The 26,493-nt window shown below is 39.3% G+C and overlaps 1 protein-coding gene across 7 annotated transcripts in view; it reads left to right on the top strand.

Moving 5' to 3' along the window:
* FTO (FTO alpha-ketoglutarate dependent dioxygenase) overlaps nt 1-26,493 on the top strand; it is a 326,144-nt gene that overhangs the window by 187,424 nt on the left and 112,227 nt on the right. The window lies entirely within an intron of this gene.

Below are 26,493 nucleotides of genomic sequence, written 5' to 3'. Positions count from 1 at the left end.
TATCACTCAAGAAAGAGATCTTGAAGTCATTGTGGATAGTTCTCTGAAAACACCCACTCAATGTGCAGTCACCAAAAAAGTGAACAGAATGTTGGGAATCATTAAGAAAAGGATAGATAATAAGACAAAAATATCATATTGCCTCTATATAAATCTATGGTAAGCCCACATCTTGAATACTGCATGCAGATGTGGTCGCTCCATCTCAAAAACGATATATTGGAATTGTAAAAGGTTCAGAAAAGAACAAGAAAAATCATTAGGTGTATGGAACAGCTTCCATACGAGGAGAGATTAATAAAATTGAGACTTTTTCAGCTTGGAAAAGAGATGACTAAGGGGAGGTATAATAGAGGTCTATAAAATCATGACTGGTGTTGAGAAAGTAAATAAGGGAGTGTTATTTACGCTTTCTCATAACACACGAATAGGGTCACCCAATGAAATTAATAGACAGTAGGTTTTAAACAAAAGGAAGTATTTGTTTACACAAAACACAGTCAACCTGTGGAACTCCTTGCCAGAGGATGTTGTGAAGGCCAAAACTATAAAAGGTTAAAAAAAGAACTAGATAAGTTCATGGAGGATAGGTCCATCAATGGCTATTAGCCAGCATGGGCAGGGATGGTGTCCCTAGCCTCTGTTTGCTAGCAGCTGGGAATGGGTGACAGGGGATGGATCACTTGATGATTATCTGTTCTGTTCATTCCTTCTGAGGCACCTGGCATTGGACAATGTTGGAAGACAGGATACTGGGCTAGATGAACCTTTGGTCTGAGCCAGTCTGGCCATTCTTATGTTCTCAGAAACATGGTCTCTCTCCTGTAGTGGGAGTACAGCACAGGCAACAATTACTTCAAAAGCTAAGGCATTAGACTTTGTCTTTTACATATGGTAAGATTATTCTCTTTAAACAGCCACATTCTGCTGCCCACTTGCTCTTTTTAGTTTATAGGCTTATAAACTGTGAAAGAAAGAAGAGAATTTGATTGCTGTGATTAGCAAATGAATGAAAAAGGCATGGCCCATCTTGCTAGAAATAAAATGAATCTCGTATATTGGCACATTTTAAGTGAGAGCATGCGTGTGTGTGTGTGTGTGTATGTATACCTTTTTGTAAAGACATAGTGTTTTTGTACAAATGGCCTTGGAGCTGCCAGTTTTTTATTTTGGATATTGCCTGGTAGTCTCTGAAGTAGATAAAGTATGGTTTTGTTTTAATCTTCCATTTACTAGGCTTTCATTGGATTGCAGTTACAGTCACAATGTCAGCACATAAAACGTTAAACATCACTGGTCTGAAAGAAGCTTCCATTGTCTTTGGTGCCGGGGGAATCTTGCCAGTCTTGCAGTGGTGGTTCTGTCAGTGTAATATGTCATGAAACATTTTTCAGTAATGACAGACATTGAATATGAGTGACAGGAACTCTGACCGAATGGAATGGGTTTAATTACCAGAGATGTGGGGTTACCTGAGATAAAACCAAATGGTTCAATTGTGCTTGGTTTTGACCCCTTGACTCAAAGTTACAGAGCAGCAAAGACAAATGGCTGATTAACCACCCCCTAACCCTCCTTTTCTGTGATAAACTTGTTTGGATTTCCCTGTCTGAAAAAATCTAAGTGTAGTATGTTTCTAAAAGGAAATATGATAGGAAAACAAAGGGTCCAGGTACTAGTCATTTTCTTCTCTTACAGACACAAAGCAGAAAGCTGTCATTCTATCTTGGAATGTATCTAGGACACAGTGTCCAGAAATCAATACAAGATAAATGATTGCTCTCTTAACCTCACCTTTCTTCTGCTGCAGCGGTTACATTGCTCCCGTTCACCTGTAGCCAACCTGACGCCAGAGTAAATGAGAGACCCTGCCATCAAAACTGTCTTCTTTTTGGTTGTTATTGCTCCTCACTATTGAGTGCAGTTTTACATTTATTTCTAGTCCTGTGCCTACAGCTCCCAGATAGAGTTATAGCAAGCTGCCTAATTAAACTGTCGCTGTCTTCCCTCACTTGACTGCCTTTACAAAGTCATTTAACTAACAGACATTCCTGACTATTAAAGCTAGTAGCAGCGTGTCTCCAGTACTGGAGATAAAATGAATGAAATTTGTTAATCTGCACTGACACTTGATCCTAGATGTTGAACTAACACTGTAGCACCTGAACTTTTTTCTTTATTGTAATTAGTTCTCATGTTATTATTTCATATAATAAATTGGAGAAAATTGCAACAGGTAATTGCAATTCTTGCAATTCTTCAAGTTGATTTATGGGTGCTGGGTGAATACAGCATTCATCTTTTGCATTCTTGAAAAGCACACTCCAATGTACGCTCAGATCCAGGATCCAGGATTGTACTAACCAAATACTGTAATAGGATGATGTATTTCCTTCATCTAAGAGGAATGCCATTTTTAACTCTCAACGCTTCTGGTAATAAAGATAAATTTTGCTTTTGTAGTTTTATCAAGTGTTGATTTAAAACAAATATTTTGAATGCAAATTTAATACATTCTTAAATAGCACATCAAAAGAAGTACATGCCATCAATGACAAAATTAAAATAGGGTTGAAATTACACAGTGGAATTCAGTTCTGTTTGAAGGGGCAAACATTAAAAATGACTTGCAATTTTTTCCATCTAATTTAGTTTGTGTTTTTTGTTCAGAGAATTCAGGGTGATTTTTCTTGCTGGGTGGGGAGGTCTCTTAGAGCCTCAAAAGATTACTACCACTCCACTTCCCAAATGCTTCCCTTAACTTCCTCCCTCTCTAAAAAGCCAGGCAGTCCCTCCTGAGTCTTTTCTTCCAGCTCTTTCAACAAGACAGATTAACTGGAGGCTTCCAGCTTGCCCTGTATGCATGATAACATAACTAGGTAACATAACCTTAACTAACTAGGGAATAAGATTTATCCCTGTGCATAGCTTTTGGTAAAATAATAAATGGGCTAGGCACAGGATTACTCCATGGAGTGAAGGAAACCCTCTTCTCCATTGCTTCTAATGAAGCCTCACAGCTACAGTAGCTACTGAAGCTACTGGTCTCCATTGTCCCAGGGAGTTAGCTAGAGGAGCCATGAACTCATGGGTCCATTTAATGTGTTCCTCTCCAGCACAAGATCTGCCTCCATGCTAGCATGGAGCAATCTCCACACACTTGTGCTCGACACCAAGCAGAAAATGGTGGACCCATACATACATCGGCGTCTGGCATCCAGTGTCCCACAGCACAGGGGAATTTCATTAGCACGGCCATGTTCAGGGCCATCCATGGCTGTTATTTGGGCTGAAGAGTTTGTCCCTTAATGTTTATATAGTGCTTTGAAGAGTGAAAGTGCAGTAATACTTTAATACAGTAATCTAGACTCAGATGGCTTTTTTGTTTATTTCTTTGTTCAGAGAGGCCTGAATCAGGCAACAAAGCCTAAAGCTTCCTCCCACAGCCCATACCTTTGGGAGATTCAGATACAAATCTGAATGTTATAGCTTAGATCTGTCTCTTTCATGTGTCAGGCTGGAACCCCCAGTCTGAACAATTCCAGAGGGTGTTCTCCATTTGACATTAGATGTCCATGAAATATCTAGCTCTCATCAGTTGTCCATACCATGCTGCAAGAGGGAAACATGAGCTTTATGGCCTTTTGCTCGGTATATTATCATTAGGCAGTCACTTAAAAAAAGGTAATTTATGATACACAAAGGTATGAGCCTCTAGCCATTTGTGTTGAATTTGGTGACCTTAGGTAACTACAGAGAGTCTATTTGAAAGGCCACTTGGTTCATTTCACTTGGTATGATTTTATTGGGACAGTAGAAGGAAGACCTTTACAAGTAAAACTTGAGACAGTTAACATACAGTAACTAATCTTTACATAGTACTCTATGTATAACTTGTTCCAAAAGTGATTCAGATGAAGGAAGCTGAGTTACTGTATGTCAGGAGACCTCTCCATAATAAAGTTTGGGAGGTAGTTTGGGAATATGCATTTCCTTTAATGGGATCTTTCCATCTGTCTTGATTAAAAGTGAGTCCTCCCTTGACATAACGATTGTGTGTATTCTTGGTTTATATTAATTATAGCTCAGACTGTTTGACTCTTGGGGTCTCTAGCCTTATTTTTACATTTTTGCTTAGGATTTGATCCTGCAAGTTGCATAGTAGCTTCAAGGTGCTGAGCATTAACATTTCCTAGGTCAGCATCCTTAACAGAATATACCATATGCTCTCACTGCACTATAGCCAAAGCTGCAGCCACAGGGGGCCCCTATATCATGGGGCCCTCAACCCAGGAAGGAAAGGTTGAAATTCGAGTGTGATGCTCAGTGCTTGTACCCCAGTGTCATGTGCTATTGAGGACAAGCTGTTTCGTGCTGAGGCAGATCTCTGTGCTGGTAATAACTTCAGCCTGTTGGGGCTATTGGGCTGTTGAACTTTTATTGCAGTTGGGGTGGGGCCCTTCTCAGATTCCCCAGTTCTTTCTGTTTAAAAGGAAACAAGCATTAAGCATTGAAGATGCAATATTCTGATGCATCAGCTGATATTGTTAAAGCATTCCTCCAGAGCAAGACCAAGTGTGTATGTTCTATTGAGCAAGATATAGTTTTGTATGAAAAGATCACTGATGATACTCTATTATTTGGAAATATTCATACCAAGACCTGTTCTGTATACATTGAATAAAATAGAAAATAGCAAATAGCAATCTTAAAGATGCCACATTTCAAATCATTTGGACATAAGGGGCAATTGGTCATCACCAGCAGTTCACTTCCATCTTCTGTGCATGGCTGGTAGCACATCTGTGTACAGGTATAAAGTAAAACAAGCCTTGTATTAGAAACCCATTTACTTCCTTCTTTTCACTGCTCCTAATGTAGTCACTCTTCCTCCATTCTAAGTCTTAGATGATAGTCCCATTTGGCTCACCTGTATATATCTTTGTCAACACTGTTCAGGCTATTTCCAGTGAGCACAACAGTACATGGAAAACATTCTTTATATGTTCGGCCTTTTGCACACAAATCTACTGAAAGTGAATTGCTGCAATCTACAAACAAATACAAGATAAAGTGCTATTTTTTCCTTGGGAACACTGCACTGACAAAGTTCTCATACAGCTTCTTTTGGAAATAGCAGGAGCTTTATTTTTATAGTCTTATTTTTCTATTGCAGAAAAATGCAACTTTATCTTAAACAAAATGCTGCTTGTTGTACTACTTTAAAAATCAATATCACAAAAGCAGTTGAACATGAAATAACTTTTTAAAGGAAATATTGAAATTACAATGCTGATCTATTTTCAGTGCAAGACCTTTATATTCAAAATATGTATTAAAAATAATTTGTCATTTACCAGTACAAGTGCATAAGTAGGTGGAGTTTCAACCATGCCTTTGATAAGAGGTTACACACATTGAGTGAAGTCCAAATTTATATTTGTCCTCAATTTTAAGTCCTAAAAACAACAAAAAAAGTAACAGTCTAAGCTTTCTCCCCAAATGTAGCTGTTCCCGTAGTTCATCCTCATCTTTAGTTCCCTCTGCCTCCGCAAGAGGCTGCAACTGCTTTGATACTCTTATATTGGTGTTTATTGCATTCTAGTTATAATCCTGGATTTTCATTTAAATTACATTACTTTTATTTTGGTGTTTGGTGTTCTGTAAAGTAGAATGTCGCTTTAAATTGCTCAGACTTCACACATGAAAGTCATACTGTCTTGCTAATCATTGTCTTGCATTTTTTAAAAATGACTAAGTAAAATAGATCCTGAGCTGTAATCTAACCCATTGTTTAGGGAGGGATAGCTCAGTGGTTTGAGCACTGGCCTGCTAAACCCAGGATTGTGAGTTCAATCCTTGAGGGGGCCATTTAGGGATCTGGGGAGTTGGGGATTGGTCCTGCTTTGAGCAGGGGGTTGGACTAGATGACCTCCTGAGGTCCCTTCCAACCCTGATATTCTATGATTCTATGATTGTGCCTCTCTGGCACAGGAAAAAAAAGCAAGAAAGCACATAGACGCTCCTAGCTGAGGATTCCGTTACCATCATTTGCAATAACGCTCCTCTACACCAGTGCTACTGAAAGTGGTAGTCCGCGGACCGGTGCCAGTCCGCAAGCCATCGGCTGCTGGTCTGCGTGCACATTGGAAAAAAAAATTGTCGGTCCCCCACATTAGATAGCTTGAGAAGCACTGCTCTACACCACTCTGGCAAGGTAAAGGATCCTTAATTGACTAACAATGGGAACATTAGCAGCCTGCCTGCTTAGTTGTTATGTTTCTGCTCTGTCTCAGGGACAGAGCCTGCTTCACACATCCCTACGCCTCCAAGCCTGGGATGCAGCAACAGCGAGCACGCAAGACGGACAGAGTGAGTTTCTCTCACTCATTCGCATGCAAGCACAGGCCCAGCCCCACCACCTTAAAATCTCTCAACGCATGCACACCTAGCTTCCCTTCTCCCCACCACGGTGATCTGCCCCCTGCTGTTGGCTGCTCCCAGCATTTGTTCCCCACAGATTTTTTGCTCCCCCATTTTTCTGCGGGGGAGCCAAGAAATCTGCAGAAGATATAAATTCTGTACCTCCACAGGGGCACAGAATTCCCCCAGGAGTAGTGCTGTGTTTGCTGAAGCGATAATATTCCAATGGGATGTTGGTGATGTACCTGGTACATGGGGCTGCATCAGAGATGTGTTTTGCTACCATGCTAGATACATGAGGCATCAACAGTGTAGTAAATTTTATGGGATGTAGCCTCATACTTGTAAAAAGAAAAGGAGTACTTGTGGCACCTTAGAGACTAACCAATTTATTTGAGCATAAGCTTTCGTGAGCTACAGCTCACTTCATTGGATGCATTCAGTGGAAAGTAGAAGATCTTTTTATACACACAAAGCATGAAAAAATACCTCCCCCCACCCCACTCTCCTGTTGGTCATAGCTTATCTAAAGTGATCACTCTCCTTACAGTGTGTATGATGATCAAGTTGGGCCATTTCCAGCACAAATCCAGGGTTTAACAAGAACGTCTGGGGGGGGGGGTAGGAAAAAACAAGGGGAAATAGGTTACCTTGCATAATGACTTAGCCACTCCCAGTCTCTATTCAACCCTAAGTTAATTGTATCCAATTTGCAAATGAATTCCAATTCAGCAGTCTCTCGCTGGAGTCTGGATTTGAAGTTTTTTTGTTGTAATATCGCAACTTTCATGTCTGTAATCGCATGACCAGAGAGATTGAAGTGTTCTCCAACTGGTTTATGAATGTTATAATTCTTGACATCTGATTTGTGTCCATTTATTCTTTTATGTAGAGACTGTCCAGTTTGACCAATGTACATGGCAGAGGGGCATTGCTGGCACATGATGGCATATATCACATTGGTGGATGTGCAGGTGAACAAGCCTCTGATAGTGTGGCTGATGTTATTAGGCCCTTTGATGGTGTCCCCTGAATAGATATGTGGGCACAGTTGGCAACGGACTTTGTTGCAAGGATAGGTTCCTGGGTTAGTGGTTCTGTTTTGTGGTATGTGGTTGCTGGTGAGTATTTGCTTCAGGTTGGGGGGCTGTCTGTAGGCAAGGACTGGCCTGTCTCCCAAGATTTGTGAGGGTGTTGGGTCATCCTTCAGGATAGGTTGTAGATCCTTAATAATGCATTGGAGGGGTTTTAGTTGGGGGCTGAAGGTGACGGCTAGTGGCGTTCTGTTATTTTCTTTGTTAGGCCTGTCCTGTAGTAGGTGACTTATGGGAACTCTTCTGGCTCTATCAATCTGTTTCTTCACTTCCGCAGGTGGGTATTGTAGTTGTAAGAATGCTTGATAGAGATCTTGTAGGTGTTTGTCTCTGTCTGAGGGGTTGGAGCAAATGCGGTTATATCGCAGAGCTTGGCTGTCGACAATGTATCATGTGGTGTGGTCAGGGTGAAAGCTGGAGGCATGTAGGTAGGAATAGCGGTCAGTAGGTTTCCGGTATAGGGTGGTGTTTATGTGATCATCGTTTATTAGCACTGTAGTGTCCAGGAAGTGGATCTCTTGTGTGGACTGGACCAGGCTGAAGTTGATGGTGGGATGGAAATTGTTGAAATCATGGTGGAATTCCTCAAGGGCTTCTTTTCCATGGGTCCAGATGATGAAGATGTCATCAATATAGCGCAAGTAGAGTAGGGGCGTTAGGAGACGAGAGCTGAGGAAGCGTTGTTCTAAGTCAGCCATAAAAATGTTGGCATACTGTGGGGCCATGTGGGTACCCATAGCAATGCTGCTGATTTGAAGGTATACATTGTCCCCAAATGTAAAATAGTTATGGGTAAGGACAAAGTCACAAAGTTCAGCCACCAGGTTAGCCATGACATTATCGGGGATAGTGTTTTTGACGGCTTGTAGTCCATCTTTGTGTGGAATGTTGGCGTAGAGGGCTTCTACATCCATAGTGGCCAGGATGGTGTTATCAGGAAGATCACCGATGGATTGTAGTTTCCTCAGCAAGTCAGTGGTGTCTCGAAGGTAGCTGGGAGTGCTGGTAGCGTAGGGCCTGAGGAGGGAGTCTACATAGCCAGACAATCCTGCTGTCAGGGTGCCAATGACTGAGATGATAGGGCGCCCAGGATTTCCAGGTTTATGGATCTTGGGTAGTAGATAGAATATCCCAGGTCGGGATTCCAGGGGTGTGTCTGTGCGGATTTGATCTTGTGCTTTTTCAGGGAGTTTCTTGAGCAAATGCTATAGTTTCTTTTGGCAACTCTCAGTGGAATCAGAGGGTAATGGCTTGTAGAAAGTCGTGTTGGAGAGCTGCCGAGCAGCCTCTTGTTCATATTCCAACCTATTCATGATGACAACAGCACCTCCTTCGTCAGCCTTTTTGATTATGATGTCAGAGTTGTTTCTGAGGCTGTGCATAGCATTGTGTTCCACACGGCTGAGGTTATGGGGCAAGTGATGCTGTTTTGTGTGTATAAAAAGATCTTCTACACTTTCCACAGTATGCATCCAATGAAGTGAGCTGTAGCTCACGAAAGCTTATGCTCAAATAAATTGGTTAGTCTCTAAGGTGCCACAAGTACTCCTTTTCTTTTTGCGAATACAGACTAACACGGCTGTTACTCTGAAACCCCTCATACTTGTGTAATTTATGCAGAAAAGTGATAGCTGTGTTTTTTCCATCTAACTGATACAAAAATAAGTATTGCCCCCCTTAGAATTTTACTCCACAAAAGGAAGACAAAGCGGCCAGAGCTTCAACTGGACTACTTTACTTAAGTAAAATTACTTATTTGAGTAAGTGGTTGCAGGCTTGAGCCTTTGGAGGTTAATGGCAGCAGTCAACAGATTTGGGAAGAATAAAGAGATATGTTCATTTACAAGTCTAAGAAAATTGTCATCTAAATATCAATAGGCACAAAAACTAATGAATCAGACTTTCAAAGGTAAGTAATATACTGAAACAAAGAAACACTAATACTGTCTCAGTACGGAAAAGTAAAAGGAACTGTTTGCCAGTCATAAATGAATATTTATTTCCTCACATAGGTGCTTATGTTGTTATAATGTTCTTACCACACTGTTTCTCCCCAAGACTTATTAGACTGAATCTTTCCTCTTAGATCCAGGAACAAGATCCTTATTCCATGTGTCTGAGCAAACCATTTCTACCTATTTTGGATGCCAATCCCAGACTGGTTTTACAAGCTGAGAAACCCAGTCAAAAATGCATTCCATGACTGCACCTCTAGCTGCCATTATGGGACCTTGCAGAAAACCCAACATTGCATGGCATTTGAAGAAATGAACCCCACTCTGCTCCATAAGCCTGACATGGGCAGGAGTTAACAATGTGATTAGTGAACTGATGGATGATGCACAGTTCCATGCCTCAATAGCAAGTTGTTCCCAGGGGGACTTTTCTGACCTGCTAAAATCATGTCCAGTCCCAAAACAGTTGAAGGTGTCTTTGCTATTTGCCAAGGAAAATTTGAAACCAATCTGGGGTAGTGAGAAGATTTAACACTTTTCAGAATATTAGATATCCTGATTTAAAAAAACAAAAAACTTTCAGCAAAAGAACATAGGGAGTATTATATCCTGTATCTTACATTTCCACAATTTTGAAAAAAAAATAGGGCTAAATTTTCAAAAATGGATATGTAAGGTTAGGTCATCCAGCTTTGCATTTGGATTCACAAATCAGGCTTTAGTTCCTTAAATTTACATTATACTGACTAAGTGCTGATTTGTGCATTGCAATGTATTCTACCCTTTGTGCCTTTAGGTCCGGTCAACACTGAAAAGCTTTGCCAGCATGTGAAAAACTCGTACCCTTAACCAACGTAATTATGCCAACTGAAGTCCCACTGTAGACATCATTATAGTGGGAAAAAAAGACTTTTTGATTGTATAGCTTATTTTGTTTCGGGAATTGATATAAAATAAACTATACCAGCAAAAACTTTTGCCCATATAAGCTGCATCTCTACTAGCAGGGTTTACCAGTATAGCTATACGTAGTGTAGACATAGGTCTAAATGACTGAATGTTTCCCACAATGTGAGAAGAGCACACAGAAGGGCTTCCCTTTTGTTTTCTAGGGGCACTTAAAATGGTAATGGGTTCTACTGTGCTTTTAGCAACAGCTACACTTTGGGGGTCCTGCAGAGTCACACTCCCCAGTGGGGCAACAGGAAGCATTGCTCAATGAAGCTCTCAGACACTCAGGGGAGTATGGCTGCTGCTAGATCCCTTAAAAGGAAATGGCATACAGTCTCCCTGTGTGGCTAGCCAACTCTTCTGGTCAGTGTGGGGTTGGGGGGAAAGGAGGAAGAACTATGATCTTGCTTCCTCCCTGTTTTTTTTCAGGTTGTCTAGTGCACTGAAGAGGTTTCAGGGACTGAAATTATGGTCGGTCCCTGAAAATGAAAGGTATATGCAAAGTTGGGAAGCTTCTTGTGCCCTGCTCCTCTCTTGTCCATCTTTGTAGAGGCAGCCACAGTCTGTCTCAGAACCTTTAACAGCATAATTATCAAAAGCATCAGAAAATGAATTCAGCCTCAATATTTCTTGGTGCAAATAAAAGAATGTTTGCAAAGTGCTCTTAAAGCAAAGGTTTAACCAAAAGACAGCAAGGAAGCTAAATAAATGAATCACCAGAGAGTTTTGTGGCACTATATGTTGAGAGAACTATTTAGAAGAGACTGGTTTGGTAAAGGGTCCTGCTCCCATTAAAACACTGTTGATTCCCAAGGGACTAGAATTGGTTCATTATGTACATTTTTAAAGATTAAGTGGAAAGAATAACATGCTTTCTTTAAAAGAGTATTCTTTAAATTGTGGGAATATATATAAGTACAGATAGCATGTAGCTGACATCATATAGCTATGGTCCATCTGGTGAATACATATTTTAGAATGGGCACTAGTTTAAAATGATATGTATTTCAGTTGAGTAAATATGTATTTCGGTAATTTTCTAAAATGTTTATTAGTTACCCTATTATAAAAATCATTGTGGCCTAAGCAATTATTTACATGTGATTTCGAACAAGAATGGTTGAGAAGGATTTTAGTATATTTATATATAGGATGAGTTTATAACAATAAAAGAATTACAAGTCCTTCTTTTTACATAATTCTTTTGGCTCTTACAGAGTTTGCTGATTGAACGTAATTTCAACAGTAACACCAGTTCTCTGAATTAGTAATAATTAATTTCTGCATCCCTTTAGCATTCAAGGACAATATCTTATTAAGAGTGACATTTCATTTCACGGATCCTAAAAAAAAAAATCCCATTATCTTAAATTAATGTCCTTCATATCACTTCTATTAATATGGTTTGTTATAACTGGAGAAGCATAATTTGTTCTACATTTTAAATATATTAATAAGTATAACCATTTCTATCAAATAGCGAGGAGAGGAGAGGAATCTCTTTAAGGCAGGCTTTGATCTTACGAGGCCTACAAGGCTGAATCATAGCTAAATGTACCTGTCATATGATTGTTGTCCAGAAAACACCTAGGTTGCTACTAGTTTTCATATTCAAAGTTCTGTTTTGTTTTACTTTAAATCTAAAGCTCTTGTAGCTCATGTCTCTGCAATTAAAGCTCCTCCTGCAAACCAGCCAGGAAAACATATGATACCATTTGTAATTGCAGAATGCGGCATGCTGTTCTTCTGTAATTATAATGGCCTGAGCAGTGTGGGGTTGGTTAGCCTTCCTTAACAATCATTAATCTATTGAGTCTTAGTTACTGTGGCCCATCTTGGAGAACAGCAGTCCTTGGCGTGAGGCACCTTGGGCTGTGAATTCGTTGTGAGCAAGGGATAGCCTTGTTTGTTACATTCTGCTGCTTGCTATTCCCCAAGGAGTCTGGCAAGAGATTTTTTTCATCTTCGTGATTGCTATCGCCCTCTCTCTCGCTCTCCTGCTTGTCCCTTTATTTCTCCTTGTTGTGAAAATTTTTTTCTGTGTGACTAGGAGTCTGTTTAGCAGACCATATTGTGAGTGAAGGTGCATCGTTTGTTGCCTGATTTTGGCAACACTGGGCAGTCAGCTGGGATGTAATTAAGACTCTGAGAACAGGCTGTCTTCTCCACAGGAAGGGCATGTTAGATGTTGCTGGGATTTGGGGCTGTCAGTTTGGCCAAGGCTGGAGAGTGAAAGCTAGGGACAGTGATCTTTCCTTTCATTTATAATCCCTTTATGTACAGTGTATGCACTTGGCAAAGTTTACATATAACCTAGTGACTGGAGCGTACAAGCCAATGCGGCTAAATTAGCATATGTTACATGTATATTTTAGTAATATTTTAAAGCAAGTGCAAATTTCCAAAGTGAATTATGCATGTATGACAGAAATGGGGTTGTGTTGCATTGGATGTCAAATCCCACAACTTTTTGTCAAGACCATGGATTTTACATTAAAGAGGCAGAGAGACTAAACGAAGTAAAACAGTTTTAATTTTTAACAGTTTGGTCCAGCCCAAGGAGCCACTCTGACAGTTATAACTGACATTTGAATAATTGGAATAATTTAGAGAGGGGCAAATCCTGTATCGATAGTTATGCTTGTTCTATAAGTTTTTTTTATGTAGGGATGGAGTTGAGTGGCTTAATTATTTAAAGTTCACTTAATGCAATGCAAAATACTGCTGTTCTGAAACTTTAGACTGAATTGCAGGAAGAAAAAAAATCCTGCTTAAAATATTTCATTTTCTACAGAAGCAAGCTTAAGAAAGCATTATAAAACATTATTTTCCAACTTTTATGTTACATCAGTATAATGTAAAGAAAACTCAGAGATAAAAAGTGTCATTTGTGGCCTAAATTACTAGTTTCAGAGTTGCACATAGGTCAGTGGAGCCGATTCTCATCATCTTTACACAAGTATAAATCCAGAGTAATATCATTGACTTTAGCATTATCCCAGGTTTATGAGGAAACTGAAATCAGAAACTGTCCCAGTTTTTTTAAAGCAGTATCAAATTCCTTTGGATTCACATTACATTTCAAGTCTCTTTTCATAAGAAAATTAACATTAAAATGAATAGTAGCTATGAACTAATGAGCCTTTCCTGATAATTTTGTTAATGAACTGCTTTTACTAAATTGTGGCACAAAGCTAGGAGGGCTACCTATAGACATAAAGAGTCTAGAATACTGTTTGCTGCTGGCTTTATCATTGTTTTACTCAGCGGGACATTAACAGATATTAACACTCACACAAGAAGTGTTAATCCACTGTTTATGATATTAACACCTAGTTAGACAAGTATAAAACATGCACATGGAATCCAACACAGAGACATGTACGTATGCATTTGAATAGGTAGAAATGTTCATTTAAAGGTTATAAATTTCACTTGAGCTTTGGTAGTTGTAAAACTATTGCACCACATTTAAAAACAAAACATAACAAGTAAACTATATCCTTACCATGTTATTGTACCTGCCATGTTGCACTTAAATGTTACACCGTCAGAAATTATGTTAATAAAATAATGTTGTGTAGGAAAGGACAATCAGTCTTGCATGATTCTTACAATGGAGATACGGGAGCACATTGTTTAAACTAATTTTGTACATTTTAGTCTTGAAGAGCGTCTAAACATTATTGAAATGCTGTATCGTTTGCTGTGCAAACGGGGTAGTCAGACTTCCTTGTAACCAGATTAGCAATCCTTGGGGGATTCTCAAAGCTTTTTAAAATTATGGTGGTTTTTTTTTTCTGGGTCAGTCTAAGTCAGTCCCAGGGGTGAAGTTGCCATCTGTCCTTTATATTAAAATAATCTCCTATATTATATACCTGATGTTCTTGTCCCAGAGATAAATGTTGTTAATTAAAGGACAGCATTTGTCCTTTATGTAGAATAAAGATTCTTTCCAGCCTTAATAATTTCTGGGTTCTGTGCATGCCCTTAAATATTGCCTAACCTAAATGTGATTTCTTATTCATTCAAGATCTTTGGTACACGTGGGGAGTTTAGTGGATGGTTTAGTAACCCAAACAATCATATATATTAATCCAGATTAGGTGGTGTTCATTTCAAACACTGATGGTAGAGCAGAGGATATAGGTTTTTGATGTACAGTAGTTAATTTATTTGAGGCAAATCCCCATTTGGGAGTGTTGCCTAAGAAAGGACTGCAGGTTTCAACCCCTTGTAATACAATTTTCTCTATCTCCACCTTCCTGACTACCTCCTCCCAGCATGCACTTGTTCTTGAGCAATGCTGCACCTTTTCATCTAACCCTATAACTTTAATGTCCATTATACCCCCAACACTCCTTCCATTTAGTGAGCATCTCAAGATTATACTTATTTGAGAGGTCCCATTCCAAACACAAACTACACATGTTCTATAACAGCATATTTACACGAGCCAGGCAATAAAAAATTGTATTACTGTTTTAGTAGAATCTTGTAAATGAAGATTTCTCATTAGCAGAGGGGCATTAAGAAGAAGAGGGAGTGTGCCTTTGTGGTTGTAGTGGTACCTCTGGCCCATGGTCACACTTAGTAACTCAATCACCTTTAAATACCACCGGTTTTTATGCTGTTTTCTGTCAGGATGTCTCAGGATTTTCATTGTTTATATTGCATCCTTCTCTTGCCTCGCTGACTTTTAGCTTATAAGCTGTACTTATAAGCTTATAAGCTGCACTCGGGCAGTGGGCATTCTCTGTGTGCCTCCAAAAGTTCCTAGAGAGTTGTGGGTATCATCATAAATAATTTAATTATTATTATTGTAATCTCTTATTAGATGCTTGTCATCTTCATACATCTTCTTTCCTCTCATAATCTTGTGTGGTGTGAAAACAAAGTATGGAAGGTGAACCATATCAGAGTTCATCCATGTGCCATGAAGGAAAACTAACATATATATTCTGATGCTAGGCTGGATTCTGATGTCAGAGGAACTCCACAGATGTCTGGATAATAGTGTCAGGTGTGGAAAACACTTGGAAACAATAAACTGGGATCTAATTCCAGTATGCAGGAGGCTGGCAAATCCCTTCTGAATATCATGTTTATGGTCCATGGAAAGAGAGTATGCAGAATTCTCTCACAGTATTCAGGGTACAAGCGTCATATAAGCATAGTGACAGGCATTTTATTTCAATCCCTTGGAGGTGATAGACTCGTGATAGTTCACAAAGCTATGTCTCCTGTGCAGAAGGTCAATTCATGGCTCCCACAGCCTCAGGTCAGCGGGTTATCCCTTTTTAAATATCTTTTTTAATTAATGGAGATTCCTTTGAGTGATTTAGTTTGCTTTTTTTAAAGTGAAAAAATCTGCAAATCTATTGCATTCTTAGGTGTTTTTCGTTTGTTCTGTCTGAACTAATTGCAGTAAGTGAACAGTGTTCTCTGAAATTTCACATATTAAAGTAGATTGAGAAATTACTCCAGGGGTAGTTGTAGCTCTGGTTCAGTCAAAGTTAAAGACCGGGCCAGATCCTAAGGGATTCTCTGGTAGGGCAGAGTAGCCACAAATCCAGGGATCTGGCCAACTGAGGATTTCCTCTGCATGGTGGAGTGATCTGGTGATGCAAAGGTGACACAGTGCTACCTGTGCCACTCTTCCTCTCACTCTCTTTATGCCCTGGGTGACTCCCAGCTGCTGTAAGTGCCACTTGGGCACAAAAGTAGAACATCTCTGAGGTCTGCCTAATGTTCCGAACATAAAGATGGGTTCATAGCTACTATTTCCCTTCTCTTTCAAGCTGCACCAAGCTCAGGAGAGACACGAGCCAGGATATGGTCCCTACTGTTAAGACAGTAAAAAATAAAAACTGTAGTTAGACAAAGAATGTAAGTTAAAAGACAGTGTAACAACCATTTGCCTAATTATGAGACTGAGTAACCAGCAAATTCATTTCTTGGTTAGAACACAAGTGAACATGCAGAGAATTCATCTTTCAGCAAATAAAAAGGTGTATGTTGACAGATGAGCCTTGTTGTTTTAAATGACCATATTAAAAATTATGCAAAAATATGATTAACTCACATATAAAACACAGCTGAAGGATATAGCAACACTCAACTGATATTACACTACAGGTTCATTTTCAAAGACAATCACTACCTAGCAATTCTGAATGCTACGAGGTTGTCACTGACATTTTGTGTACAAGAGATAGTGATAAATGGATTATTTTAAATGTCATTCTACAGCTTCTTAGAGTTGCAGCTTCTTAGACTTCTAATATACAGTTGTTGGTTAATACTGTATGTACTTCACCAATCCTTTGTGATGAAATAATCTTCCCAAGTTGCATGCAGAAATGTCAATTTCTTTCTTCTTAAAATCACTCTTAAAATACACAGTATGTGTGGAGTCATGTGTAACTGTTTATAGAAAACTTCCCTAAGAATTCCGACTCTCCAGTCGCTTTTCGTATCATATGTTTAACACTGTCCTTGTTACCTTGGTGTTCCCCCCCTGTTAATGTTAATTAAACTGCAGAAGGTTTCTTTGCAGTTAATGGGGGGGCACACTTTAAAATTTAGATCATTAACATTTAAAAAGATTTTAATTGTTAAGCATAACAAATTTATACAGGTAGATTCAATTAATTGACATTTACATGTTCAGAGATCTTTTGCAGGGGCTATTCTCATAAAACTTTAAAGGTCCCAGAAGGAGTTCTCTATGCCATTCTTTCCATTTTTTGTCTTCTGTTCTCTCCATATTATTTCTTTGAAAGTGCTGGGCTCTTTCTAACTACCAGTTACTAAAATCAAATTGCTTTTAGCCTGTAACACGGAGAGAGGTTGGTTTCTACAGATTTACATGGAAAGACCCAAATAAAATTTTAAAATGTGCATATGTCATGTGTAATTGGTAAAGTGGCTTTAAAAAACATTGTGTTTGATCATCCCCCTCCACTTACACAAGTGGAGGAGAACTCAAGTGGGTGCATATATGATAGAAACATACAAAGTAGGGAAAGCAATAATTCCAAGATATGTCCCTCCATTCCCAGAGGCTGCAGAAGCCCACAGCAGATACATCCTAGTTTCGTGTCTCCATCGACTCCTTCACGTGCACAGTTGGAGGAGAAATAAACTGGGTGCAAATGAGGTGGGAGTTTGCAAAGGGTGGTAAGTAACAGCTCCTTGGAATGGGTTGTGGCAGGACAGGGATGGATAGAGACAGGGATATGACAGCTCTTTGTGGCATTATCTTTCATCAGCTTGTGGTGGGGGATCCTAGAGTAGTGGTTTTCAGCCAGGGGTCCGGGGCCTCCTGGGGTGCCATGAGCAGGTTTCAGGGGGGCCACAAAGCAAGGCGAGCATTAGACTCGCTGAGACTCAGGGCAGAAAGTCCCACTGCATGGCGCTGAAGCCCAGGGCGCTGAGCCCTGTCACCTGGGGCTGAAGCCGAAGGCTGAGCATTGTAGCTTCGCAGGGGATCCCTGTGGTGTTCAGGCAATTGCCCTGCTTGCTACCCCCTAATGCCAGTCCTGGCTTTCATATGCAGAAAAACATTGGTTGTGACACAGGTGGCCCATGGAGTTTTTATAGCATGTTGGGGGGGTCCTCAGAAAGAAATAGGTTGAGAGCCCCTAGTGTTTGGACACTACCCCAGTGTCTGCTGCCCCAAGATCCAGGGAATGTCCCTGCTGTTCTCAGGGCATCTTCAGGTTACGGGAAAGTAAGGTCCTTGCCTTTTCTGTTAGAAGCAAACCACATTTCCACATTCTCCTGACTGAAGGAAACTCAGGGCTTGTCTACACTTACAAGAGAAAAATCACCCCCCTGAGTACAGGAAGTCTGAGCGCTTTAAAGCACTAGTGTAGATAGCCTCCGAGCGCTGGGAGTTAATCCCCTCGTGGAGGTAGATTACCAGGAGCACTGAGAGAGCTCTCTCCCAGCGCTCGCACACGACCACACTCGCAATTCAAAGCTCTTTGAAGTTTCCAGTGTAGCCATGCCCTCAGTGACTTTCAGCTCATGGAGTTTTCTGTTCCTTCTACATTTTTTCTGGCACACGGCTCTGGCTCTTTTTTTCAGGATATTATCTTATTGGATGTAGTCACTGTTTTATACATTCAAAGTATATTGATTTTACTACATTTCAACTGTGAGGACATAATATGGGGTATCTTTTTAAGCAGCAAAGTACTATCAAGTTTACCATACTACCTAATCAACCCATTAAGATAATACTAAATTATATGAACCCTGTACAATTATATAGAGTATTACTGGAGGCAAGGGGAACTGGAGGTGGACTATCTCTAGCTCCATTATGCACCATAAAATAGTATATAATGGAAAAGTAGCAAAGGCACTCCTCTGTTTCTTTAGAAACATTCTGGCCACTGGGGTTAGTGCATAAGTGTGTATATATATAATCCCAAATATGTTGGTAGAGGATACACTCTGTTAATGGAAACTTGGTTGTGTACCTTGGGATAGCCTTCTGAGTCACCAAGCCCGTTGTACAGTGACAGAGAAGAGAAGAATTGGAGGGGGCCCAGGGAAGAGAATGCAGTTTTGGTCATATTAAGGTTACATTGATGGCAAAACATCCAAGAAGTGATGTCCGAGAGAGAGAGGTGGGGGGGGAGTTGAGATCTGGGAACTAGGTCAGGAGTGGAGAGAAAGAGCTGTAAATTGTTGGCATAAAGTTATTAGTTAAAGCTGTGTGATAGATAGGATCGCTTAGAGAAAAGATGTCAACAGAGAAGAAGAGTGGACTAAGGAGAGATCCCTGTCGGTCATGGGAAGAGGAGGACCCTCTGAAACAAACAAACGTTGGAAGAGTGATCACTGATGTGGTCTTAGAGACATGAAAGCCACAGGATTACAAGATTTAATGGATGTGTGATCAACAGTGTTGAAAGCCGCAGGGAGGTGGAAGAGGAGGGAATGGAATACAGACCTGGGATTTGGCTACAGAAATAAGATTAGAAACTTTGGTGAAGGCAATTTCAGGGCAGTGGAGAAGGCAGAAGCCAGATTGAGAGGATTTAGAAAGGAATTTGAGGGGAGGAGCTCGAAGCAACATTTGTAGATGTTCAGTGAGCAGAAAGGTGAAAGGAGTTGGAACAGTAGTTAAAGAGGAAGTTGGGGTTTTAGAGGGTTTTCCAAGCTTCTGCTTGAAGAGGAGCTTACTATAGTAAGGATAAGGAATGGTGTCCCTAGCCTCTGTTTGTCAGAGGGTGGAGATGGATGGCAGGAGAGAGATCACTTGATCATTACCTGTTAGGTTCACTCCCTCTGGGGCACCTGGCATTGCCCACTGTCGGTAGACAGCATACTGGGCTGGATGGACCTTTGGTCTGACCCAGTATAGCCATTCTTATGTTCTTATATACCAAGCAAAAGGTTGAGGAGGAGAGAGGAGAAGGGAAGGGGTGAGTAAAGTTAGTAACCCAGAGGGGATATGGTCAAAGGGGCATGATACTGGAATCTGCTGACCAGTTACCACTAACAGGTTTCTTGAGGAAGACTAGCCTTGTCCTTGAAGTTGGAGGTAGGACCTGTCTTATGGAAGACAACTTGTGTCAGGAGCTGGGGTGTTTTTCTTGGTAGCTAGTGATTTACCCTGCTGGTTGGATTGATCCTAGCTGTGTGGCAGATAATCTAGGAAAAATAGCAACCTCACTATGACAGCACTCCACAAATCTTTGACTAACAGGCTTACATCCAGAGCCTCTGCCTTCAGTGGTGATAGCAGCCATTTTGTGAGGGAAGGATACCCTCATCTGAAAAGGGAGCAAATATGGATGAAAAATGAAATGACTTCTTCACTAAATAAGTGTCTTTTTCTTGTAATAATATTCCAGATTGAGAAAAATTAGAATGGAATGACTAGAGATTAATATAAGGAAAGGCAGTACATTTTTTTACACATACACATGTGCAGTCTGTTTTATGCATCTGATTCTGAAGTTAGAAACTGGTAAGAAGACAGGACAGTTTCAAGTATGGAAAGTGTAAAATGTACTTTTGCATTGCAGCATCATGTTACTTTAGGATTTCTACTAACATGAAAATAAGAATATTTACTCCAGAGGGACTGAGATCTACACATAGATATTTTATGAAGGAAATAAATATTTTAAAATGCAAACACCAGAGTGTGTTGGTCCTTCAAAACAGGGTCAGAGACTTGTTCATCTTTTAGAAGTGTTGGTTTTTTAACGTATATCACTATAAACACTGAGCCTTTCATGGTAAAATAACTACTGTGTTACTTTTGCCAGTTGAAAAGAAACATACAGAGCTCCTTTTTGTTTCTAAAGATCACAAGATTTCTATAAATAGTGTAACAAGGCTTTGCTATATTGGGGAAGATGGAAGTTTTTAAAAAGTTGATTTATTCTATCCGGACCGCACAGAGGAGACCACCTGAATAGCATCTGACTGACAAGTTAAGTCATGTTACTTTTAATGAAGATAATTTCCTCAAGATGAGCAAAGCCATAGCAATGCTTTTATTAAGGCAAATGCTCCTTTTCTCTAGTTGGTCATTGTCTCTTTACCACCAAAATATTTAACAAAACACTTGGGGGACCATATTGTGTCTGGCCTTAGCAGGGATGTGGAAAGGGGATAGAGGTACAAAGTGCTGTTCACAAGAGCCAGGGACATTTGCAGTCCCTGCACTCTTCTGACTACCATCAACTAGAGCCTCTGTGTGCTCTAGGCAGGCTAAAAAGGGAGCTGGGAAGATTCAGAGCCATTACCTTGCAGCTCTCTAGCACATATACGCACCCGCACTAGATAGTGGAGGTGTTGTATTATGCTCCTTTGTAATGAGTAGTGCAATGGGCTGCTTCTCTTTGTGCACCACAAAGTAGGAGAGTCATTGTGTCTAACTGTGTTGTAATGCATCCTGGAGTTCCTTACGGCCTCCAAAGCAGGCCTGTGCCCTAACAGTTAAATCTGGTTTTGGTTGCCTGGCCATTAATTTTAACACACATTTGGGTTTTTTAGGCAAGAATCTAATTGTACTTTGTGCACCCAAGTAAAAATTGTCAAGCTACATTTGCTCTTTGAGTGGTTTCTAGACTGGTGTTAGGTAAAAGCAACAAAGGGCTAAACTGCCATAATGTACAAAAAAAGAATGTAGACAATGGAGTCCCTAAAAGGAATTTTTTTCTCCATTTGTTTGCAAATAATATCCTGTTCATTGTGGGCCTTATTCTGATTGCAACGAGGTATTGAGCATCCTCCATTGCTGTTGACTTAAGTGGGAGCTGAGATTGCTTAGAATCTCAGAGGATTGATCCATATCAATTAGCAGCCACAAGGTTTCCAGTTTAAAGATTATATGTGTGTGTGGCAACAGGAGGTTAGAACAATTTCTGTAGCTTCAGTTCTTCACTCAGCTCCTCCTGTTGCTATCAGTACTGTTGATAGATACATGTTCAGCTCTGCCATTGCTTAGAATTTGCGGTGGTGTTCAAGATTAAAATTCCAAGAAATATAAGAAAAGAACAAGGGGTGTAACTTATCAGGGAGGATTCTCCCAAACTGAAACCTGGAGACTTGTAGCTGTCATTCTGCTGCATTGCTGTAGTGTCAGCAAAGTGATTCCTTTGAAAAGTGAGATTTTTACAAAGTTGGGGTGGGACTGCTTTAAAAAATATTTTAAATATATAATAACTTTTTGCTGTGTGTGTGTGTGTGTGTAGTGACTTAAAAAGGAAAGCAACAAAAGACAAATACCAGAGAAGAGTGAGCAAACAAACACTTCTAGAAAAGTGTTTGGGCATAGTAAGCAGGAGATTCACAGCAGATTGAAGTTAACTGTTGCTCTTTTCTTAAAGCAATATTGTAACTAGGGCTTTCAAGGGATTAAAAAGATTAATCGTGCAATTAAAAAAAATAATTGTGATTAATCACACAATTAATTGAACTGTTAATAATAGAATACCATTTATTTAAATATTTTGGATGTTTTCTACATTTTCAAACATATTGATTTCGGTTGCAACACAGAATACAAAGTGTATAGTGCTTACTTTATATTTTTGATTACAAGTATTTGCACAGAACCCCCCCCCCAAAGAAATAATATTTTTCAATTTACTTTATACAGCTACTGTAGTGCAATCTCTTTATCATGAAAGTTGAACTTACAAATGTAGAAATATGTATACAAAAAACTACATTCAAAAATAAATCAAAAATAATATACACTTTGATTTCAATTACAACACAGAATAGAATATATATGAAAATGTAGAAAAAAAATCCAAAATACTTAATACATTTCAGTTGGCATGCTATTGTTTAACAGTGCAAATAAAACTGTGATTAATTTTTTTAACAGCGAATTTTTTTAATCACGTGAGTTAACTGCAATTAATCGACAGCCCTAATTGTAACCAGTGTTAAAGTGACATTTGTGAAATATAAAATAATTAATGCAAAATTTTACCAAATGTCTTCATTTCCCTTGGAAAAGAATCATATATTTTTGTGATTGCAAAACCTTGAACCTGCGTGGGCCAACTTATCATTGTGCTCTCAGGTTCCCAACTGCATGTGCAGTTACGCAGTCTGGCAGCAAAATGCACAGTTTTGGCCATGTCATGGATGTGTGCGTGTGTTTGTGACCATGTGCAGCCTTTGATATCTCAGCCCTGTGTGTTTACATTTAATCTCAATGTTTGTTAGAGTGTTTTTTTGTTTTGTTTTGTTCTTCCAAACTAAGAGAATGGGACAAAGCCAAACGAAGTCAATAGGGAGTCTTTCCATTGAGCTCAGTGGGTTTTGGATTAGGCCCATAAAATTTAGTTTTACTGGTCATACAGCATTTTCATAGTGAAAGATAGAAATTAATATGGTACTCTTTAAAAGACTAGACTCCTCTGATAAAAAATAAAGAACCCCTGTGCTCTGATTTCACTCTTAGGACTTCAGTCCTGAGTCTAGCTCAGAGAGGCCTACCTAAAATTATAATCAAGCTGATTGTATTGCATTGCTATTCTAATTTCCAATTTGAGATTTTGCTACATAATCTCTACTACAGTGTATCTAATCTTCATGAAACCCAGAGTCTTCATATAAACTTTATGGATTTCCCTCCATGTGTCTTTGCTAAACTGAGATGTGTCTTCTGGCTGAGCAGTAGAGACATTAAATTACTGAGTAAATCAATACAGCGTTGTAATGTCACTGTATCTTTTTCAAAGACCAGCTCAAATTTTGTATGCTGTAGCTTTGATCCTTTTCATTTAATTCTAAGTACACTTGTTATTATAGTAACTGTTGTTTGTATGTTATTTTAGCTTTTTACTTAAGTAGCTATTTAGCAATTTAAATGAAAATGTAATTAGCTTACATCTGTTTTACATACATGTAATACCACTCAGATGTATACTTCTATTAAAGCCATATTTTCTTTTTGGCCAAAAGACATGAAAACAAAATTGTACCAATCATATGATAAATCTTTTTTTTAAAACAAAATTAGTATACACAAAATGTATGTTGTGATGGTAACAACATTCTATATTTATGGGGGGAGACAAAGTGAAAAGCTAAAATAAGAGGATTGGTATATCATTTAGTTGCACAGTTAGTTGCTCTCAGTGACACTAGTGTAAATCCAGAGGCACTCCATTGAAGTTAGTTATGATTAATTATAAAACTCATCATCCTTAATAACCCTTCTCTTTATGAGCTAAATACTATTCTCTGGAATTCCACTGAAGTCTATAGAGTCCCTCTGGATTTATACAAATGTAAATGACAATATTTGGCTGTTAGTGAGTTGAATTACTAAAAATGGTAAATTTTCTGTCTATTGTCATGATCTTATAAGTTATGGACCACCATCAACTAGCTTTAAAGGAGATGAGGAAGGATGTTCTTGTGTTTTATGTCATGGACAAGGACACAGAAGCTCTGTGTTCAGTTCCCCACTCTGCCACAGACTTCCTCTGTGACCTTGGGGAACCACTAAATCTCTGTGTGAATCAGTTCTTCCATCTGTACAACCAGGATAATAATACTTCCTTTCTTCCATCCTTCATCTGACTTTTCTATTTAGATTCTAAGCTCTTTAGGACTGTGTCTTACTATGTGTGGATACAATGCCAAGCACAATGGGGCTATGGTCACTCGGCAGCTCACTGAAGACACTCGGTATCTTGTAGGACAGGTCCCTTTATCTGTCTCTGGAATATCCAGTTTATCTGTTTGGAACAAACTAACAATGGCCTAAAAATGCTAACAGTTACAGTGTTTATTCAATAATATATTACACTGCACTTCATACTGGTAAATAATACTCTAAAACCTGCATTAGTAAGATAAGGCAACTCTGATTTATTTGTTTATTTCATCTATTTTGAATGTATACTCACATAATTTCTGCTACTTGGAACAAGTGAATACTTTAATAACTTGCAATTGTTTCTGTACATGTCAGTGTTCAACTCTCTGCCTATTAAGAGAATAATTTTAAAGGAAGCTTTTTCTTGTATTTCTTTCTTTTGTATATGTAAATTGCCAATCCTGCAGCTGCATGTGTAAGTGAGGCTGCATACATGCACATGATTCTGCCCATCTTATGGAGCTGCGGGGACAGAATCTAAATTTAAGTTTCCCCCCATTATTTCATTATTAAATAGTTTAGGGCCAAATCTTGCTGCCTTTCAGTGGGAGTTTTGCCTGATTGAGGACTATAAGGTTTGCCCCTAAAGATTGTTTAAACTCTCCACTTAATGCGTGGGCAAGAGGAGGCCACAAAAGGTCAGTTTTATGGGATTGTTTCTCATTACAGTGGTGCCTGGTAGCCCTGCTATACAAAGTTTGTATTTCAGGAGTTTATAATATGGTGTCTCCTTGAGAGCCATTAAGACCTAGTGAGGCAATTCCCATGTAATCCAATGAGACATTTTTCTTTTATCTTTTTTTTTAAATAATCAACATTATAATGCAGAGAGAATTAAATACAGAAAAGTTTATTAAAATAATGTAAGGAAGGGATTGAAAGCTGAGACACTGAGTTGTAGCCTGACCTTCCTGCATAGAAATGCGTGGCAGGGGAAAAACTCACACACACTTGAATGATCCAGTGCTTTTTCGTTTGTGGAGATCCAGGGCATGCTCCCTTCATACAGGCAGAGGCAGACACATTGGCCTCTAGCTGTGGTGTTAGACTAAGATTGGTGGCTATGTATTTTTAAAATATTTGGGTCTTAACTGTCTGTGTGTGGCACAAAGCCACATGCTTGGCACTGGGAGCATGACTCACTTTCTGTGCTACCACTGCTTATCAGTATGTGTTAGTTCTCCGTGACCTCTCTGATGGTAGTCACAGAATAGGTTGACAAATTATATTAAAGATAACTCTGTATTGTTGCATTGCAACTGGCCATATGATTTAGAGTGGCTTTAGGTAGTACCATGCTGTATACAGGGGCTTGCACAGAGTTGGAAAATAAAGCTACTGTTAGCTACATGGTGATGGAAAGCACAATTGTTACCTGCTTTGCCTTCCAAACTGTTTCCCATTTCAACATAATTTTTCCAGTTACTGCTCAATTGCTCCCCTCTGCTCCTGGCAACAGAGTGGAACTTAGTGCACATTGTCCATAACTTGTCCTTTTTTTTGTGTAGGTATTGCAACACTTGTGGTAAATAAAGTTACTCTCAGTGGTGCATTGAGGTGGGTTAAGGTTTTAGCCTTAACTTGGATTTTTGTGGCTTTTGATCAGTTAAGCCCTTAACACCCTTAACATTTTAACACATTTTTTGCCCTTTTAACACATTTCCTCCCCCCCCCCCTTTTTTTAAAACTTTTGTGGTATAAATAAAACTGTTAGACATGTTCTAGGATGGTGTGGTAGGGCAAGGGGGGAAAGAACCCAGTTACACGATTAATCACAGTTATTAAAATGCTTATGTAGCATGTAACATCTTTGCATTTGTGTTATGACAGCTCTCTTTGTTGATGAGGTAAATGAGTATGAGTATCTGTTATAACTGCCAAAGTCAGGAAGGAGCCTGTGAAACCTGGA

This window comes from Lepidochelys kempii, chromosome 12, assembly GCF_965140265.1.
Source record: "Lepidochelys kempii isolate rLepKem1 chromosome 12, rLepKem1.hap2, whole genome shotgun sequence".
Taxonomy (NCBI): domain Eukaryota; kingdom Metazoa; phylum Chordata; order Testudines; family Cheloniidae; genus Lepidochelys; species Lepidochelys kempii.
The sequence above is the reverse complement of the archived record's forward strand: the minus strand, read 5'-3'. Positions and strand labels throughout refer to the sequence as shown.